The sequence below is a fragment of the Protopterus annectens genome, chromosome 3.part1 (genome assembly GCF_019279795.1).
Source record: "Protopterus annectens isolate FY-2018-M chromosome 3.part1, PAN1.0, whole genome shotgun sequence".
NCBI classification, from domain to species: Eukaryota; Metazoa; Chordata; order Ceratodontiformes; family Protopteridae; genus Protopterus; species Protopterus annectens.
Window position 1 is genome coordinate 393,368,878 of NC_056732.1, and position 23,117 is coordinate 393,391,994.

Below are 23,117 nucleotides of genomic sequence, written 5' to 3' on the forward strand. Positions count from 1 at the left end.
GAGGGAGAAGGGCGGCAAACTCAAAGACAGCTCCAGCTGGACTATACCTCTCAGCTACCTAGATTTTCACAGAATGAATAGATTTTTGCTTCTTATTTTTGGTTTGTTCCTCATAAAATCTGAGTTTTTTTCTGACAAATCATTTAGTAATTTAGTCACTAAATAATGACAGACACCGAGTTTCAGACTTCATAACCTTCAGAAAAATGCATGCTAAAGCAACGCCTGTTATTCCATCAACTGTCTCAGTTTATACAAGAGCAATTTTTAGAACTGTTTATATGTTCCCCCAATATATTTGGCCTTGTCCAGATTTCCTGCATTAACAGGTTGAGAGGTACATGCAAATAAATTGCTTTATAGAACTAGACATATCCAAACCTCTCAACTGTCCCTGATTTTGGCTCAAAATGTTGCTCTTCCCCTAATAATCCCTCCGCAAAATGGCAATTTTGGAAGAAAACATGGAGGGTTTACAATTAATAAATAACTGTAATAATCAGAGTTATAGATTACTCTTATTTCAGAAATGCATGTAGATTCTTTTATTTTGTCAGCTGCTCAAGTTAGCAGTACTAATATTAAAAAAGTCCCTTCTTTGACAGGTTCCCATCTGTATTGTGTGGCTATTTTATATTTTTGCATCACATTTTTGGTCCATTTTTTCATAAAATTGTGTTTTTTTTTGGCAAATTAGTGGCAAATCATTAAAGACCAAAGTTAGAAAATAATGACAGACATTTGAGATTCAGATTTCACATCCTTCAGAAAATTCATACTAATGCAAGACCTACTATTCTATTATCTTTCTAAGTTTATAAGAGAAATATTTATAAATTGTCCTTATTTTTGGGCATTTGTCCCACTTCTATGTATGGCTTTGTCCAGATTTCTTGCTCTGAGGTTGAGAGGTATGACAAATGTGTCAGGTCCATCACAGTCAGCCACAGATATTTCAAATTGTGACATACTTATTGCACCCCACTCCCCATGTAGTGACTCTGAATGTGTCCAAGCAAGGAAAGGAGCAGTTATGTAGTGTAAATGTGCAGAGTATCCTCCCAGCCTGTTGATCTGTGTTTCAGTAGCAATGCTTTAATGACCATCAGGTAAGCTTGTCTGAGATTGTTAGATGCAAGTAAGCTTTAATAAGCATACTGTTAAAGAACTGCCAAAACTGAAAGCCTTTCTGTTGTTGCCATGCAGAGAATACTTATACAACTAGATAACGTATAAGCCTTGGATATTGAAATGCATATGACAGTATTTGTAATAAAGGGTAGGATTACGTTATTTTAAGAAGCTCATTACATTTGTTGGAGACTTGTAGTCATCTTTGCAGGCTTTACCTGTAAACTAAACAGAATGCCAATCTATCATGTGTAGTCCATAACCTGTGCAGTAATCCTTTAAGCAATGTATCTTGAGCTTGTTTGCTTTTCAGTTTTCTTTGATCGTGTTTTCCCCATGAAACAAGTAGATAGTTGTTGTCAGGCAGCAGGTCTTTTTTGGATAAGAAACATTTTTACAAGTGGGGTTATCACAGAGATTGCTACTTTCAGCTTGTTACTTGGTACTTTAATAAAGCTGAATATAAATTAGAATTAGAACTGCAGTGCAAGGAGAAGTGGTTTGAGTTGAGTGCTGCTTGTTTTTCTTATACTTGATTTTGACTGGAATTCCAGTAGTGTATTTAAAAAGTAATTTATTTTTCATCCTCACAACCTTTTGTTTCCATCTAGATATTAAGTAAGCTGTCATGCAGCCAATGCATTGAAATATTTTTTTTCTTCTACACTTCATTTTGTCTTGATTGGACTCTCATAATGACGGTTTGGCACCCAGGGCAGCGTATTTAATTAAAGTTACAGTTTTTGTGGTTTTGAGCAGAGCTCCTCCCTTTTCTAGTTGACCACACCCCTTCCCATTGACCCTACACATTCAGGTGTCTCCTGCAGCCCCGCTTTGATTTGAAGTCACCAGCCACCACTGATAGCATCTGGCTCTGTCTGCAGTGGGCCATACCTGTCAACTGTACAGATCTTCACAGAATGCCAAGATTTACCCATCATAGAGTTTGGTCTGTTCCTCCTAACATCTATATTTTTCTGGCAAATAGCTGAGGATAGAAGTCATAAAGTAATGACAAACACTTGAGTTTCATATTCCACATCCTTCAGAACAGTCATGGGAATGCAAAATGTATTATGTTACAAATGTCATAGGTTTGTAACAGGCATATTTAAGATCTGTCCCTATTTATCCCCCTATAATTTCAGGCTTTGTCCAGATGTGATGCTTTAAGAGGTGGAGAGGTAGGATCACAGCTGAAGAGCCTGGCTCACCCTGGGAAAGGACAGCTCACATATGGCAACTACAAGAATGTCTGTCAAACAGTTGTAACTGTGCCACTGCTAGGTCAGTTAATGGGATGTTGCCCATGTCCATATGTTACCCATGAATATGAGTATTATACATGTTTGTATTGTAAATCTAAGATACCTATATAGGGCATGTGCAGAGTAAAGTACTGTTGCAGATGTGTGTGTTAAACTGCATGTGAAATATTGAATTAACATATAACTGTACAGTGTTCTGATGGACAATAGGCATAGTTGTGACTGATAGCTGTAGTCACATACACATAGACTTATGTTATGTCAGCTATATTAATATGTTATCAATATTGATTTCCCTGTTGTCACCCATTGATGTGGGCCATTGTCCAGAAGTCCTGGTATAACAGGTTGAGAAGTATGATTGAGCTGCAAGACTGTAAATACAGTGTGCCATACTGACATAGAACACAAATGTATACCAGGTAACCCCCTGAGCATGTGTATGTATACATATGTTCAGCTGAAAGGCACAAAAGTAATAACATGGGTTACAAGCAGTCTGAAAAATAGGTTGCGCATGTTGACATGTGTGTAATATCAGTGTCACTGAATACAACATAAATAAATGTGTACAGCTACTGGTTGTTGCATTGTCATGACACTGATATGGGTACTACAGAAGACATGACTATCAGGTAGTAATCAGAGAAGTGTACAACTGTGTTATTAGCCACTGTCCATGCTTACCACTAACAGCAATATCAACACCCATATACACTGGATACCCAAAGTGTACACACCCCTGTTGGAATGCCAGGTTTGTGTGCTGTATGCCAAAGAGACCACAGAAAATCATTTAATAATGTTTCTCACCTCAAATGTGACCCATAACCTGTACAATTCTATTGAAAAAGAAACAAAGCTGTTTCAAGGAAGGTGAGCAACAATTTCTAAGTGAAGATGTGCCATGATGTTAGAGTACAAACCAAGACAAATGGATGCTGTAATCATCTCAGCAGGTGTTTACATCACATATCAGTTTAAGGGTGTGCACACACATTCAACTGGCTTACTGTACTGAGTATTATTTCCCAGATATTTTCACAGAATAGATTGTCATGTTTTCAATTTAATTTACCAGGCTATAGGTCACATTACAGGTGGGGATTGTGCTGACATGAGTTTTTGTGGAGTCATGTTTCAATTGCACAAATACCAGGCATTGTAACATGGATGGGTACACTTTATATCCACTGTAGCTATATGGAATCAGCAATACCTGACCTGTAAACCCAGCCTCCACCAAGGATAGAATAATTCCCCTTGGTGGGCAGCAGCAATGCACAAAGCACATAATAGGTTGCTATAGAGGCTGTACAGGGACACATAGGTGCAGACCACAACTTGGAAGCAAGTCCACCTCTATCTGAGCAAGCATGTAGGTTCACAGGTGAGTTCCTGTGAGGCTGACTATGACTATAAATCACACATATCCACACCAGCAAGGCCAATTGCCACAATGTCTCCACATATGCAGTCAGTCTCAGAGGCAGTAACACAATTCAACCTGTACTGGGGGTAAAGCACACCTCATACACACATGCAATGGATAGAGGCAACCTGTATCAGACAGGTTAGGTGGGAACAGTGCCACCCTGTCCACACCATCTGTACAGGGGGATATATGCATCAACCACACTTCTGCCCTCATCAATGGTGAGCATGTACATAATGCCTACTGATGGCAACAACAGCAAGTCTCCATGGAGCATGAGAACATCACAGTCTGCCTCCTATATGAATTTAAGCATATGCTCACAGCTCCATCACACACTACAATCAAACACAGACTTGCCACCATCCACACACAATCAACATAGAAGATGGCCACTCTCATTCCTCTACACAGAAAGGAATGGAGAATAGCGGATTATGCAGTTAAGTGTCCAACACTGGGGGAACTAGACAGGTCAGGGCCAGGAGTGCAATGCAAGATGCCAAAGCCATGATAGCTTGCAGTGTTATGGTATAGTCTGGATTATTTGCAAGTAATATCCACTGTTGATGTGCAAGTGGACAATCATATGAGGTCCTGTGACCTTTTTCCTGTTTATGTCTTCCAGGTGATATGCAACGTCTGCGGCTGCCAGCATTCAGCAACACAGAGAAGGACACCATAATACAGTATGTGATACAGCATTATGACATATTATTCAGTCACAGAGCCCAGGATCTGCAGGAGAGGACTACTCTGTGGAATGAGCTCATCCACAGGGTAAACGATGTCGGCCTGCACAGCCAAAATTAAAAGCAGGTGCGGCATCGTTGGACTGACCTCATCCACCATGCCTGTCAGTGGGCTGCTGCCATTGCAAAGGACCAGGTAGACACAGGTGGGGGTCAAGCCATCCAGCCCCCACTGACACACGCTGAGGAGCTCCTTGCCAGCCTTGGGGCACCCGCCCACCGGGCAAGCCATGAAGCCGAAGACAGCATTGTGGAGGTGGGTGCCACCCATAAAATGGGCGAGGACTGTGCAGGTAAGGCCCCAGTGCACATTACAAGAACACTGTTGCTTAGCCATTTTTATCTGTAAAGTATCTACATGCATATGTCAGATAAGATAGTCTGTTGCTGGAGTGTAGTAATGCACAGATGTGCATAATCCTTAATATTGGGGTTTGTACTGTTGATGTGCTGAAATGCTGATTCCACCTTGTACCAACACCACAGATGTGGCTACTGATATTACTTCTCTCCCACAACTATTTAGGTCCCTCTGGTATACAGCTGGGACAGCAGCCTGTACCTGGTGAGTATAGAGTTGTTTTGTTCAGGTTTGCCAATACACCGGCCATGTTAAGGCCATGTTATTTGACATGCACACATTTAACCCACCTACCCATAATGCATGCTGTACATGTTCAGTTTTGTTGGTGTTAACTGCACTGCATCACAGTGGTCACCATGGTGGCATATCTGAAGGGTATGTAAGATTCCTGCAGTATGCCTCACAACCTGTCAGTGCAAGATGTGTGGACAGAGATAAACAAAATGGTGGGACAAATGGCCTACAGTAGGGATATGTATGAAACATTACCCTTATACAGTGGTTACAACAGTGTTGTACACCACTATTACAATATAACTGTAAAAAGTAGAATACCAAACACAAAAAGGCCACCCAGACCACAGTAGCTCGAGCAGGAACCAAGTAAGGAAACTACCTTACACCAATGTCTATTGTACAAATCCACACCACGATCCTGGTAAACACAGGTTTAATGCAGCCAGTAAAAACAACACAGGTTGAGCGCTTTCATCCACACTAAAGCAGATTTCTTCAGAACCAATTAGTACAGTTAGCTAGGTGTGTTTATAAAGCTAGTTTGGCGCCAAAAAGCAATTAACTTGCTAGATGTCAATCACACACATTTTTACATCAGTATTTTTCGAGTAAATTCTAACTATTGTACATATTGGGGTCAATCAAACAATAAAATGTGCTACCCATGTGTGAAAAAACTTGTCAACATATAAACAATAATGAATATATATCCGTATAAAGGACATAAAAATATATAAGTGAAAACATAAAAAGCATATAAAAAGCTTAAAAAAGCTTAAAAAACAAAAACATCATCATCTACATCCAAAACTAAATTTACATAACAGTAAATGTCCTAATCTAACCCCGATCCAAAAGGAGAAAGGGTTTGATGCTTATACTTTCGTTCAAACCCGGCCATGAAGTGGCATCACACAATATCTGCCACTTAGTCTCTAGACACGACAAACCTGTCTTCCAATTACGCCCATGTACATTCACCTCAATATTGTCAATAATTTTGAAAGTGAAACTGTGTTGGGGACCCTTTTCACTGATGTGTTTGCTTAATGCATTTTTTGTGTCTACTTTGTTGATTTTGTACATATGCTCATAAATACGGGTCTTGAGCTTCCTTTCCGTCTTGCCAATGTAATAAGCCGGGCAACAAGAACAGGAATCCAGGTATACCACCCGCATAGAGTTGCAATTTCCCTTTTTACCATGGCATACAGTTTTGTTGTAGTTTTCCAATTTTGTAATCTTATTGCTATTAATGTATTGACAATATTTACATCTACCACATTTGCTAGTGTACTGGTCCTGTTTTTTCAACTTTCCACCTTCAATAATTCTCTTAAGGTTCACCGAGGTTTTAAATACACTGATGGGGTGATCACCTAATATCGTAGAAATATTGTCCACACTCGAAAAAACATCCCAATGTCTTTTTAAAATTTCCTTAACTAAGTTGGAATATGGGTTAAACATTATTACACACACGTTCCTTCTGGAGCTGAAGGTCTCCTTTGTAGAGTTACAAACAAAGGTACTCCCTAATAAAGGAACGTACCTATCACCCCATAATCTGATCACATGTTTGGTGACATCTTCCACCAAGGTAACTGGGTATCCCCTGGCCAAAAACATCCCTGCTACTATTTCCATTTGATTTTCCATATCTTGTCTTGTGGAGCACATTCTTGCTACTCGGATACATTGTCCTTTAAGAACGTTTTTAAAAATATGTGGAGGATGACTGCTACCAAACTGTATGTAATCGTTAGAGAAGGTCGATTTCCTATAAATTTTAGACTTAAATCCTACATTGGAATTACTGATGTAAGTGTCCAAATACGGAATCCCTAAGATCTCCATTTTATACGTAAACCTTAAAAAGTCCGTGGTGTTATTTAAATAGGAAATGAAACAGGGTATCTCTTCTACAGGACCCTTCCAAATTATAAAAAGATCATCTAGGAATCGTGTATATAAAGCAATATGTTTAGAATATTCACTAGATAAAACAAATAACTCCTCCCACTCAAGCATGACGAGGTTCGCAAAAATGGGCGCACAAGAGGCCCCCATAGCAACTCCCCTTGTTTGTTTAAAATACTCTCCCTGGAACTGGATGTAATTATTTGTAAGAACCAAACCCATCATGCTGAGTATCAAACATATTTTGTCCCAAGTAAGATTAGAATGTTTTTTCAGACTGTTTTCAAAATATTCAAGACCAGTAGTATAGGGGATACAGGAGAACAAATCCTGGACATCTATGGTCAAAAATACCAAATCGGGCGACCATATGTCGTGTTTTAATTTGCCCAAAAAATCCCAAGAGTCCTTGGTTAAATGAGGAACATTGTAATATACATGTTTGCAACAGTGGTCAATAGCTACCCCTATATTAAAGGTTTTTGATTTCGAACCGGATATGATGGGTCTAAAGGGGGGGTTGTTTACATTTTTGTGTATTTTGGGTATACCGACTATTTTAGCCATCACAGGGTACTCAATTCTGATGAATTCATACTCCTCATTCGTAATATGGTTATCAAGTAGGTATTCCTCAATAATCAAGTCTATTCTGTGATATCCTATATTGATCTGATTAAGAGATATCTCTTCGTAGTTGCCTGAATTAAACAGGATGTCTTGAATAGCTTTGCTATAGATATCAGAATCATATATCACAAGACCTCCCCCTTTATCCGGTTTCATTATCCTAATGTCTCTGTTGTCCACTATTAGATCCAAACATGCTCTCTCTCCTTTCGTGAGATTGTCTGTAAATAATGTACCATACCATGGGTCTCTCCGTATGTGTCCACACAGATTGTAAATATCCTTGCATACCATCCTCTCATAATTAGTAACCTGTACATTACTGGCGGGAATGTATGCACTTTTTCTAACCAATTTATTGATGTGATCATCACTTGGGGTGTCTTTAAATTGAAGGGCTAACTGAAGTCTTCTACAATAAAGTTTCACTTCTTTGATAACATCAACTACTTTGAATCTAGCCGTTGGAATAAATTTCATACCTTTGCTGAACAAAGAAAAAAATTCCTGACTGATGTAAAAGTCCGTAAAATTATATACTTTGAAACCAGAAAAGAAATGAACAACGACTCTATTGCCTACACTTGCCACTACTTCACATGTGTTGTTGTCAATGACTTCTGTGTCACAACCAACCTCACACTCGTTCTTTTCGACTTCAGTTGTAATATTCACACTCACTTCCTCACACGTACCTCCACACTCGTTTTTGTCAATTTCAACTGTGTTAGAAACACTCAATTCTTTACCACAAACTACCGCACACTCAAAGGTCGAGGGTATCGCTGTTAACCTGGTCAAAAGTCCCTTAGGGAGAGGAGTGTGTGTAGTATTTTTGCTCAGGGGCCACCCTTTCATACATTCTATCTTCGTTTGCGGTACATGGGTGCTTGATGAAATCTTCCCCCTTGAAAATTTTCTTCCACATCCCTCCTTGAATTCCTACCTCTAAACACTTCATAACGTGGCTCTTTGTTATTCGTCCTGTTGTGGGGCCAAATGTATGCCCTATGTACTTTATATGTTTCTAAATCCCGTTCTAACTTGTCCAGTTTCCTATTGTATATATCATAGGCCTTGGATTTGGCCACCCTATACTGCTTTTGAAAAAGTTCTTGCCAGGAAGGGAAACTAGGGTCCTGCGTGATGTAATTGCTCAGTTGTTCTATTTCTGCCCACAAGTTCCCTATCTTCTCATCATTAAACTTCATCAAAAGTTTGATAAATTCAAAACCAAACAAATCAAATAGGTGATTAAATTCGTTTTGCACAGTTTCATTATATTGAATCCCTAAGGGTAGTTTAAAAAATCTTAGCCCCTTAGGCACAATTTTCAAATTCAAACATTTCTCCAAGTAACCATTGTCAATTTTAACACCCTTAATGTTTTGCAATTTTTTACCTAATAAATAAATCCTTGATTTAATGGAATCATTATCTGAAATACCATTCCTATCATTTGCATTTGTTATTGTTTTTAAACCAAAGTCATATTCATCATTCAGAAAACTATTCATGTACTCATTGTGATAATGTCCAATATTTTTATTATTATAGTTCGTAATATTGTTACTACGTAAAGAAACACCATTGTCTTTTCGATTGTAGCTGTTGTTATGATTTTGAATTTTACCACAAGGGCTAGAACTTGTGTCTTTCCCCACAGTACCTTTTTGACGGTCAGCACCCTTGCTGACTGTTGCGGAGTATGTTTTCATCACAGTCCGGTGTTTGGGCTTTGCCCCCATACGGTGCATTTCTTCATGTGTGTGGAAAAGACTGAAGTCGAAAGTAAATTCCCCATCGTCCAATAACTGTGCGTCCAAGTCGTTGGGATCCAAATTTAGATGCACACTTGGCGTGTCTGCTCTGTTTTTTGGGATCTGTCCGTTAGGAATACTTGACTCGCTGATTCCAACCACCTCGTTATAAGATATCGAACCAGTAGAAGCAACCCTTACTGTATGTAAGTTTGTAGTAACTGGATTAGTAGGAACTAAATTAGTAGAAGTTACATATGGCCTACAGTAGGGATATGTATGAAACATTACCCTTATACAGTGGATACAACAGTGTTGTACACCACTATTACAATGGCAACTGTTCCTTGACATATACAACAGCAGACCGCAATAACACATTCCACACCTTTTACAACCTGTAATGTGATCCTAACATGAGCAATGAATGTGTAACATAGAATCCTATGTTAGGACACCAAATATGGGGTATACTAACCTTTCAAAACACTGGAAGCATATGTGTGCATGCACTTCAAATAGCATATTGTGGAGGCAGCTTGTGATGTACTGACAGCATTCACTCTTCTTGAGTACACACCTGCCATCAAGTACAGGGCCTCAATGTCACACCAAGTAATGGTCTGCTGTCCAAGAAGTATGTTCATGACATTTGCCCAGTTGCCTGCAACAGAGGCAGCCATGGCTTGCACACATCTTACAAAGCATGAAATGGATCCCATATCTGAAAATTAGCAGTCAGGAGTAGGATAGGTAACCTTACCTCACCATTGCATATACCATCGCAAACAGTGCAGGCAGTGATCTACAGGTGTATTAAATATGGGACAATAGTGATGTAGAAAAGAAACAGATGCCCATCAAAAACAGATGAGAAAACATGTTACAACTGGTCAGGGAGGCTGCCCAGAGACATGTAGGACCACTGAGGGAGTTGCAGAAATGTCTAGCAAGTACTGCCTGTGTAATACCTGTGTCAATAATCACCTGTATTCTGCATAACTGTGGCCTATGGGTTATGGTAATTAGATGGAAGATTTGTTCCACATGAAACATCATCTAGGGCTCTGTACAGGTAGCAAAAGCATAACATCAAGTCTCCCAAAGGCATGTGTTGCAATGTGTAATGGTGTCATGACACCAAGGCTCAAACCTACAGACATATTCATAAAGATACATGTGGTGCACAAGCAGCATCTCACTTTACCTCAGGGCCACCATCCCCAACTTTTAGCTTGCTGGTGCCAGTGTATACCTTTAGTGTTGCTGTTCATTAGCTGGAACTAGTCCTGTAGACATGGTGGGTGGAATTTGGAACACTGCAAAATAAAACTCATGTGTGGCCCATAGTTGTCAAGCATCTGCAATAAGGCTGAGGATGGGGAGGGGTATCAGCTTCAAACACAACAGTGAACTGAAGCATACATCCAAAGCTAGCTAAGAATGGCTGTATCTGAACACAGTCAAGGTTATGAATTGTGCCAGACATAACACAGACTCTATAGCAATAGTGAAGCCACTGTGTGACCTCCAAGGACTGTGCACATGAGCTGACCTTGCAATCTGGCAGCGTTAAGGGACCTCTGTAGGGCAGACAGACCAAATAATGCCAAGTAAAGATGGGCCATGCTAGTATACCCCTTCCAGGAATAGTGACTGCTGTAGTTCACTTAACAGGTGCTTCAGCAAACCATTGTTTTAAGGGTGTACACACTTATGCAACCCACATATTGTATGCATCTCATTCAGCATCTCCACGATTAACACATTTGTTTGATACTGCATTGGATTGCACAGGTCATATGTCACATATCAGGTGTGTGTAATGTTATCAAATGCAGTAATGTAGCCCCATTGCTTATCATTGAAGAGGCTGGCATGTCAACAGGGGTGTGTACACTCCTCGTATTCACATTAAGCTTTCAAGGTTGTTGGTGTAACCAGATTTTATTGCACATACATGCACTGTTACTGATGAGATCTGCAAATCAAAGGTCAGGCATTAATTATTGACATCAGTCATCATATCATCCCAGGTGTGTTTCAGACAAACACATAGGGGCTGTGAGCAACAGAGCAAACATAACTGCCAGACATCTACACATTCAACAATGATTTGTACACTTGCGAGATATGGTGGACAGTACATGTCAGTGTGCTGTACAAGTGCACAGCAATAATGTGTACATGGGTGTAGTGTGTTTCAGGGGAAGGGGCATCACCTACTAACACAACTCATGCATCACAGAGATGTATATTGTTCGTAACAAGGATTAAGAATGGCTGCAGTGCATGCTGTTGGGTGCCATATGTCATGCATGTCACTGTTGGGTAATGAGAGGTCTGTGTAATATCTTTGTGCCACCTCACCTGTAAGTGTGTGTGTGTGTGTGTGTGTGTGTGTGTGTGTGTGTGTGTGTGTGTGTGTGTGTGTGTGTGTAGATGTAAACCATAATGTACAGGTCTTAATTTAAATTTCTTGTCTGCCCCTCACAGGTAGCGAGGTGGGTTAGGGTCCCTCCAGCAGGCAAACTGATGTTAGTGTCCATACAGACTCTGATAATGATGATAGGCATAGTGAGGCACAGGCAGGGTTGTCAGGTGCTGAATCTGCACCATTGGTTGGCATCCCACTTTTATCCACACCATCCCCGCACAGTTACAATTCCCACACATATCCCATCACCAGTGGCCATAGATGAGGGGCAGTTGTCAGGTGGTGGCATGGGACTGGAAAGTGTGGTGACTATGGCAAGTGTGTCTGTACACAGCAGCCACAGCTGGATAACCGGTGAGATTCCACACAGGCAGATGGACAGGTGTGCTCATAGGAGGGCTGCTGGCCATCATGCCCCTAGCAGATGTGCCACAGCAGGTGTCACTAGACGCATGTTTCGGGCCATCATGGAGGCACAGGCATGTATGGAACATTACACCAGAGATAGTCTGAGGGTCCAGAGGGCTAGTCTTCCTGCTGTACATGATTACATCCATGATCATGCAGATGGCCACTGTTATTTTGCAGAGGCCATGGACAGATGGTTGGGTGAGATGGAGGGAATCCTCGACCATGTGTTGTCTGTGGTAGAGCATGTGGTGGTAGTAGGGTGTAAGCCACATGGACATAGGTCAGCAACACCAACAGGTGGAGGTCTATGCGGACATGCAACATCTCACTCCCGCTCCCATACTGGCAGTAACAGCAGCAGCACTGCAGGCCACATGCATGTGGTCCTGGCCGGTCCCAACAGGGATACAGATTCAGTGGACAATTGTCATCATCAGGGGAGTGTACCATATCTTGGCTTCTGCCTGGTGGTGCCCGTGCAACCCCTGGCAGGCAGAGTTCCCGTGTCCATGACTGGACACAGTGAACTGTACACCCTGCCATGTATGGTCCACAGCTGTCCAACATACCCCTGTATAGGGCAGCCACATGGCAGAACTGTGTGCATCCATACACACACACATCACCATCACAGCTAAGGCACCTCCATACTTACACACACCACTTCTGCACAGGCCATTTAATAAATGACCCCCTAACCCACACACATGATGTCAACCAAATGACTCAGCCTAGGCCTCTGGCAAACCCACACCACACCCTGTGCATATGATGATACCTATGTCACATCCCTGTCATCCATACCATCGATGTAGGGACATGCTAATATGGTTATGCTGCACAGGGTGAATGTACTACATTTTAGCAATTTAATGCTGTTTAAAGTGTTGTCAGCTGGAATGTTTAATGCTTACACATCAGGGTGTTTAGCTGTCCAGCCATGATGCATTATTGCTTTTATTAACACTGACTGAATGTGGTCTCCATAATGGATTCTGTTTGTGTTCTAGGAATCTGTGTCTCAGGAGGATGTTGGTCTGCTGTCCTTTCCTACAAGGGGTGTGGCACTGTGGTAACACATTGACTGTGTCATATCACGGGTACAGTTGAACACAAGTAAAAGGTCTATATAACAGTTATTGGATGTGCCACATGGCTGATAGGTCTGAGGGGTGTATACAGGTGAGTGCATGGTGGCTGATGTAAGCAGCTCTACTACAGTGGACAATGGTAAGTGTACTGGGTGGCACACACCAAATGTTTGTGAATAATACACACAGAGGCTTTTGTGTTGATGCAATACACAGAGAATACTGTTCACATGGATGTACTTCATTTTGCAGAGAACACATTTTGACCTATGTAATTCCACCAAGATCAAATTGCCAAAACATCACATCAGTAAATAATCAGTCTGGAAATTTCATTTCAATGAAAATAGTACTGGCAAGGTACATGTTCTTTTCCCCAATGTAGTGTAATCCTGGAGTTGGTAAAATAGTTGTGCTGGTGTGGGGAGCACAGCCCCCCACTTTGGAGGGTGTGGGGTAGCATAGAACCACATATAGTGTCATTAACAACTACTTAACCTCTTAACATGAACTGAACAGTATAACAGCACACTAAGCTGGGGATACGTACAACAATACCCCCTATGTGGGTGTCTGTGCCCACAACAACCACCCCAACTATATATACTAACTCCACTATCACTCTACAGCTGTACAGTGGGGAAAAGGGCATTTTAACATCCACTACTAGTTTTGATGGAATGAATTTCCACAAGATGATTGCTTTCCAATGTTACCTTTTGCCAGCTAGTTCTCAGACAAATGATCTCCTGGGAAATTGTTTTTCTGCAAACTGAAGTAGATCCCTTCACATATACACACACTTACTTGGCAACACTGAGATTAGAACCCCTACCTAGGTACTTATTGCTACTAATGTGTTCGGCCTTAATTGCACACACCACATAGCTTGTAGGGTGAGGTGTGTCCCGAGCCTCCTGTAAAGTGACCAGCATCACCAGGCCTTGTACAGTATGGTAATGGGGGATGTACTGGGTGTTAATGGACACTGTATAGTATAACATACTGACATATTCACATTGACAAGCAAATACAGTCATAGATACATTTGACAGACCTGGGTTTAACAGTGCTGACTACCTTGTCAGTAAGTCCATACTGTTACAGAGTTTTTGCATACAGCACATGCATTATTGGGCTGAAGAGTGTCATCAGTTTCCTGTATGGTTGATGGTGACAGCGGTCCTCACACCGTGGACTTTGGGACATGTACTGGGGGGCCCATGATGTAAATACAGTATACCCAGCACCCCCACCTCACATTGGATATAGTACTCACTGAAACCCATGATAATGCTCTGACATACCCAAAATCACACGTTTACCAGGACCAGAATACAAACCCTTGTCTATCTAATTATTGCTTCTACAGGGATATTCATTTATTGCACATGCCACAGGGATAGTATGGTGAGGGTTTTGTCATGGCTCTCCTAATGTGAACAACCTCACCATCCCTTATAATGTATGGCGATGTTTAATGTATTTGGAGAATGAGGCCTCAGAATGCTGTCTCCTACAAATATGAACACTCACACACACTGTTGCACACACATACACACACACACACACACACACACACACACACACACACACACACACACACACACACACACACACACACACACACACACACACACTCACATTTGCCCGGACTCAGAGGGTAACCCATGCCTATCTACCCATTTGTAGAACAGTGTTATGCTGGTACTGCAAGCTCCAGGTAGCCCATAGTGTGAAGAGTGTCACAAGGTAAATTTAATGTGAATTGCAGCAGCACCACTTTCTAAGTATAGTAATGGGGGGTGTAGTGGGTGAGAAGGCCCTCAGAGTATTTTCAACTACATGTTTACAAACACACAAACACTGTAATGCACACATACACATTTGTCAGTACTGAGGTCCATAGGTGCTGGTGTTACTAGGTGTGTACCAGGCTGATGTCCATGGAGAGATAAGAAGAGTAGGGCATGTGAGCATACTGGTATCATGCCACCTGACATTTGACTGCAGGCCATCTATCAACTACTATCACTTGAGTGATCCCCAGGGTGACAGCTAAATTCAACATCCATTCATCTGGTTTTCTCTTGAAGAGTGCCAGTGAGGTGATCTAATTGACATGTATGCAACATATATTACATAACATGGCCAGTGTCTGGGTTAGGAACCTGTCCCCAAACATGTTCTGTTGACTGTGGTAGCCTGCTTTAGGTATCCATGGCATGTGGTGCATACAGAGTGGCATTTCCTAGCTGTGGCATTTGTAACACAGCTGCACAGACATGTGAGTCAATCAGAGATTGCCTGTAAGCAGCTAAGCTGTGACCAGGAACACTTGGAGGTTCAGGTCTCTGTTCATATCGGACAATTGTGTGATGGCTAGGGTCCTACATGTGCGGTACACTTGCAGCCTACACAGTTGTTGTAGGTGTCAGGTGAGTTACATGGCAAATGGACCATTGTACCCGCTGATTGGCCTAGTGAGTGGGGTGTAGAGGGGAACATTGACCTCTCCATCCTTCGATGACACACCCTTACTTATGCAATGTGCCACATGGAAGGACTTTCTGTCCACAGTTGCAATGTGGTGGTCAGAAGAGAGGTTGCTGTCAAGCTGTGTTCACAGACCTCCTATAAGGAGATCTGTGCCCATTAGACTACCACCAGTGTGGTCCTTTGCAGGCCACACACTGATTCAACAGGGGATTGGGACACAGTTCTTGACAATGAGACTAAGGCCAGTGTTCTGACAACAGTTGGAGGTGTCAGTAGGCAACTGTATGCAGGATATGTACATATTCTGGGGATGTGAACATAGCCCCCAATTAGCAATGTCTGCAAACATTGCTAAACACAGTTTATTCATGTTTGGCTGGATGTCAGAGCCACACATAACAAAGAACAGTTGACCCAGGACAAGAACCTGTGGCACTCCACTCATGACTGTGAGGCTGTCACAAATCATGACTGTTTGGCAGTCTAACATGGGGTCTGTTGCTTTCACACTGTGAGTACCATCCCTGAGCCAGGTTGTAGACCACTTAGTGATGTAGGAATTAATCAATAGATGAGTGTGTTTGCCTATGATTCCTGAGTGTGTAATCCCAAGACTACAAGGGCCACATATGTTGTTTTGTACTCCATACTGTTCTATAGTTATTTCACATGACAAACAGATTGTAGGACTGCAGACTGCCCACAACTACCACAAAAGTGGACCCTGTACAGTGGACATTTGGTAGTGTACTGTGTGGACCACACAAAAGTGTAGCAAAACACCCCCCCAATGTATATGGATCACAATGTTAATGACACAACCACAGACAGAGACACAGACACACTTGCCAAGAATGAGATTCAAACTCCTATCTATCTAGTTATTGCTACTACAGTATTATGCATTTATCAGATGTGACATGGAGCTTACATACTTAGCTCTCCAAAGGTACTGTATCTTTAAAGGTGAGTGACATCAGCAGCAATGGTAAAGGAGGGGAAAGGAAAATGTAGTAAGTGGGAATGGCCTCAAAATCATGTCTCCACAAACACTCTCATACAAACAGACACACTTTTATATTTGCCTGGACTGAGATTAGAACTCCTACCTAACTAGTATACAGCACTACATTATTACATAGTTATCAGACATGCCATGGAGCTTACATATTTAAGAGTTTTCCAAAGGTATCTTTAAAGGTGAGTGACATCAGCAGCAGTGCTAAAGGAGGGGTAAGGGAAGTGTAGCAGGTGTGACTGACCAATCAGGTGTTAACAAGGATGCACACACTCTCACTCACACAAACACACATATTTTCAAAGTTGCCAAGACCAGGATTAGAACTCCTACCTAAACAGTTTGTTACACTATAGTATTGCATAGTTATTGCACCTGCCACTGAGCTTACAGGGCTGATATTTGGCCAAAGAGTTATTTCAAGGTGACTGACATCAGCAGGAGTGCTAAAGTAGGGCAATGGGAGGTGTAGTGAGTGTGAATGGCCTCAAAATCATTTGTTTCCAAACACACAGTTTAACAGTTGTCAGGTCTGTGATTAGAACTCCTACTTAACTAGTTTGTTACACTACAGTATTACACAGTTATCACAGGGTGCTATGGAGATTATAGGGCTGAGATTTGTCCAAAGGGTTATTTCAAGGCAACTGAGATCAGCAGGTGTGCTAAAGTAGGGCAATGGGAAGTATAGTGAGTGTGAATGGCCTCAAAATCATTCATTTCCAAACACACACACACACACACACACACACACACACACACACACACACACACACACACACTTTAACAGTTGCCATGTCTGGGCTTAGAACTCCTACCTAATTAGTTTGTTACATGACAGTATTACACAGTTATTGTGAGCACCACAAAGCTTATAGAGCTGAGACTTGGCCAAAGGGTTATTTCAAGGTGACTGACATCAGCAGGAGTGCTAACATAGGGCAATGGGAAGTGCAGTGTGTGTGAATGGGCCATAAATCATTCCTCTGGAAATACACACACACACACACACACACACACACACACACACACACACACACACACACACACACACACACACACACACACACACACACACACACACACACACACACACACACACACACACACACACACACACACACACACAACTTTACATTTGACAGGACTGAGTTTACAAATACTACATGACTACTTATTTGTACTATAGTGTTACACAGTTATCGCAAGCACCACAGGCACTATAGGGCTGAGGGCTATCAAAAGGAATGTCTACAGTGATTGACATCAGCACATCATGTGATATAGGCCAATGGGATGTGTAGTGGGTCGGACAGGCCTCATAATAGGATTCTCTCTGTCACTGTCTGTCTCTCTCCTCCCCACGTCTCTGTGTGTGTATGTTTGACATATTATAGTATGTTGGCCTTGGGTATGTGTAAGTATTCCTATCCAATGTGTGTATGTGAAGCATAAATGGTGTACACTTTGGTATGTGTGCACAGACATCTGCAAATGACAGATATGACACACATCTACAAATGACAGATATGTATAGTCCACTGTGTTGTCAGACATGGGCTTCATTTCTCTAAGTGCAGGAGCATGCCCAGTATGACCTTCTGTATTGAGTGTGTGAATCCATTCCAGGTAGGGTTGTACTCCAGTCCATGGTTTGGTGTTGTACACCTACAGCTAGCAACATGTTTCTGCTCTATATCTGTTGATAGGTTGACAATATGGAGTCACAATGGGTGAAAGATAGGAGGATACAGTAACTATTGCTGTCTGTGCTGCTTGTGTTACATGGTTGGTGTTATCAGAGATATTCAGACATATGTACTGTTTTACACTGTGATGTATTATGTCATCAACTACTGACAGATATAATTATTTGCTCACAGTTATTTACCATGAAAATACATGATGAATGAAGCTGAGTCTAGTATTGTGGGCCACAGCCTACATAGTCTTGAACATTCCTGCCATTCTGGGGGTGGAGTAGCTATAGACACTTGCCGATGGGTCTGTGTAAATGGTCCAGCACCTTGGTAGTCTGGTGGCTGAGGATCCCCTTCTTGTAGATATATCGACTTAGAATTACCATATCCTTCAGTCGACATACCTCTCAGTAGTACAGATTCACCCAGGTTACCCAGAGGAAGGACTGATATATCTGGTCAGTTCCCCTTCACATTGTGGTTTATGAGCAGGTTTGTAGCCACCCATTAATGGGTTTGCAGGCAGGGGTAGTATGGGCATACATCAGAGTTTCAGACTTCACACAATCCATGACATCCATGCTTCTACACCCCCCCCTCTGTTATTCTAGCCTCTTCCTAACATTATGCGAGCAATATCTGAGAAATATCCCTATAGTTGGCCCTTCATCCCAGCAGTATTTATGGATTGGTGTGCAGTTCTTGCAGTAGGACATGGGAGGAATGCTACTGGGATTTGTCAGCAAGGCCTTGCATTTGTGTTCTGTTGACTGTGTTAGATTGTTAGTTAGGACCCCATAAGATACCATACATTGGCACTATGGGTGAGGCTCAGGCCTTTGATAGAGGACTATAGGCCATTTGGTAGTGATTCTGGCCATCTGTAGCAGGCCAGTGCATTCTGCCACTCATACATTCCCAGGCTGCGAGCCAGTGGATTCCCCTGGGGTGACAGGGTAAGTGTGCAAGGTGCTACTGGCAATACTTCCTGTCCATATTGATCCATTGATCTGGATGCAGGCAGGGTGCTGCTTATAGCTAGGAACACACCTGCATAGGACACCTCTTCAGCATGCTGGATTCAGTGGGTATTCCCATACAGAAGTGGGGTCATACTGTACTCATTCCCAACAGCAAGGATCTCACCTGTGAGATACATGTGGGTGTTAGGGGGTGACCTGAGTGCATGTGTGATATGTCAGTTTAGGGCACCTGCCTCACAGGTATAAGTGGGACCTTATCGATATCCCACCTTGTGTATGGCCATCGGCAGTCTAGCATTGGTGTGTGAAAGTGCTTTGGTGGTGTGGCAGTGATTGGGGAGACAACTGGTATTCCATAGTGGAGGGACAACTAATGTTATGCTAACCTCTAGATATATAATTCCACAGTTGTGTGCAGCTGAGAGTTATTGTAAACATTGCATAGGGTACTTCCACCTGTGAAGTGTTTCCATGCAGGGCCCCCTGTTCATGGCCTGCTCGACTTTCCACCATTGACTGCTATTGACATCTGGACAGTGAATAACCATTAACATGGATGCCACTGAGAAGCACATTGGTTGGCACTGCAGTTATTGGAACATGGCCCTGTCAAGCACAGTACTGTACCTGGGCCACTGCAACACAACATGCAGACCTACATGCTGACCACTTCCACACAACATTAAACACACAGAAACCTAGCACACTGATCCCTGCATATTGTAGACATGCACCAATTTATCATGTTGATTGGGACATCTCTGGCACTCTGTGCTCCACTGATATTACTCCACAAACTTACATGTTACTGCATTTCTACATGGGGTTGTGGGGGTACACCTGATGACTTTGCACATTTGCAATGACTGTAGTGGTATTTCACTTACTTGGTTTACTTCAATTTAGTATTGTGTTGTGACCTATCTTGCACAAAGGAGGCATCTCAGTAGAATATACATGTTAGACTGTATTTGCATACATTTCAGTTTCAGACTTCTTGCCCTTCAGAATTATGATGCAACTGCCAGACCTGTTGTACTATGTTTGTGTAGGTCTGTAGGGGGGCTTTTCACCATTGGTAGCATTTGAGGGCCTTAGCCCTACCTTTCTCTATGGTCATCTACACCTGTCCTGCTGGGTGAGGCTGGGGCTGAGTATGTGAACCCTCACTGTCAGCCATGTGTATGGCTACAGACACCCAGTTATTTGGGCCACCACGTGTACTGCAGTGGGAGTTGTCACCTTGTGTACTACTGCCTAGTATGTTGACACCAGTATTTGTTATGGATTTCCTGCTGTTCCATATAGCTGTCAGCTGTCTGATGCTATCCCATTCGGCCACACAATTCCCTTGCATGCTTGCATCCATACCATAGATATCAGTATCAGAACATACTACTACATTCACTAACTGATAGGAGGAGTGACTTATCTTGTGCCTGGCCAGTAATTTAGATGGTGCTGGAGGGCTGACTATGCCAGATGCACACAGTACACTGCCTATACATGGTAAGACACATGTAGTGTCATGTTTGGCATCTCTTTTACTGTATGTGCAAGTCAGAGAGAAGTGTCATTCCCTGGGTCTCTACCGTGTCAGTGTATGTGCTATGCATTGCCTCTTTGCCAAGGCCTGGGCATACTGGGCATGCCTCCTTATGCCTACAGGGCCAGGCTCAGGTAGTTCCTTTTCCGAGTCACTCTGTGCCTGTAAATGACCTTGGCAATGGTGGGGGGCTGTATGGCCCTGCCCCGTGCTGTTCCTGCTGCAGCTGTTTCTGCAGGATCATATTGTATAGCATGGCACATACTATGAACATTTATGTACATGTAGCTGGAGAGTACTGCAAGGCTCCACTGGATGTGTCAAGGCAGCAGAACCCTGACTTGAGCATCCCAAACACATGCTCTATAATCATTGTGGTTTGTGCGTGTGCCTCATTATGGAGTTCTTGTTCAGGTGTGTGCATTTCTGAGAGGTATCATCAGCTATGGCTCCAGTGCGTAGCCAGCATACCCCACTAGGTGGCCATATGAGATGTCCCCACTGGCAAATGACTGGTACAGCTGTGTCATATGCCAGATGTGGGAGTCATGATAGCTTCCAGGGCTGCTGGCACAAACATTCATGATAATGCCCTGGGCATCGCACATGACCTGGCAGTTGATGGAGGGGAAGCCCTTGCAGTTTATGTAGACCCTACCCTGCTCACCAGGTGGTGCTTTGATGTGTATGTGCATGCAGTCTATAGCACCCACTACCTCAGGGTATTCTGCTATGCAGTGGAAGAGACACATATTGCTGGTTAACACCTCATGGGTGTTGAGGAAATATATGTTCTCACTGGCATGTGCTGATATGGCATCTCAGAACTGATGGAGTACCCTGGATGCTGATGCCTGTGAGATCCCCATGATAACCCCAGTTGGCCATTGGTAGGTACTTGTGGCTAGTATTGTTAAGCTGACACATACCTCGGTTTCCACTGGGATGGGTTCCCCTCTGTTGGTTCTGTGTGTGAGGCGGTCCTGGCACAGCTCAACAATTTGCTGTAGAGTGCCCCTGTCCACCCTATAGTGCTTCACTATCTCCAGCTCATGTAGCCCTGGTAGGTTACCCTGGGTCTGTACACTCTTTACCTCCTCCTCAATGTGGGATGGTCACCAGCATTCCCATCCTCACCACCCCCAGCCTCTTGCACATATTGATGTATGAGAGTGACAGCAGCCCCTAAGATTTTGTTAGTTTTGTCAGGTAAAATTTCCCCATCTGTGTACACTGGTGGTGCATAGTTTGTGGGAGAAATCAGACTGAAAGGTGTTTGTATAGTTTATAGTAGTGCGCTGGGTTGCTTCCTGTGTAATTGGCTGATTCTGATACATTTCACCAGCTAGCTATGCTAGTTCTCCTTGATTACCTTCCTATTGCTGTTTCCCCTTCCCATTTCCTCTCTGTTTAAGCCCCGAGGCATGCCACGCATACCCATTGCTCAGATGTGAACAGTGCTGCTATTTTCTTTTTTTTTTGTTTGTTTTTTGTTTTTTCTTTAAAACCCAGTGCACGGTGAGCACACCCGTTTAAGCAAGGAAAGGAAAACAGTGCTCAACAATATGAGACACACACTCCTCCTTAGCTGTGCTTAGCTAAGGGCAAACATGGGCTGCAGAGCTCCAATCATACCTCTCAACCTGGAAACATCAAAAATCTGGACAAGGCCCGTGAAAAATAGGTACAAATCTGTACACTGATTAACATAAAATTTGCATACATAATTATGTAACCCCGCCCACTGCAATGGAATTGTGGGATACCAACTTTCAAATGCAAACTGAACAAATAACCAAAATATGGCACCGGAGTCCCCCTGCAGCCATTTGTCCCATTACCTAGCTATTCCGCCCCACTTACCATAAACACTAATGTGTGCATACTGCTTTACTAATACAATAATTATTTGGATTTTATTTTTACATTTTACAG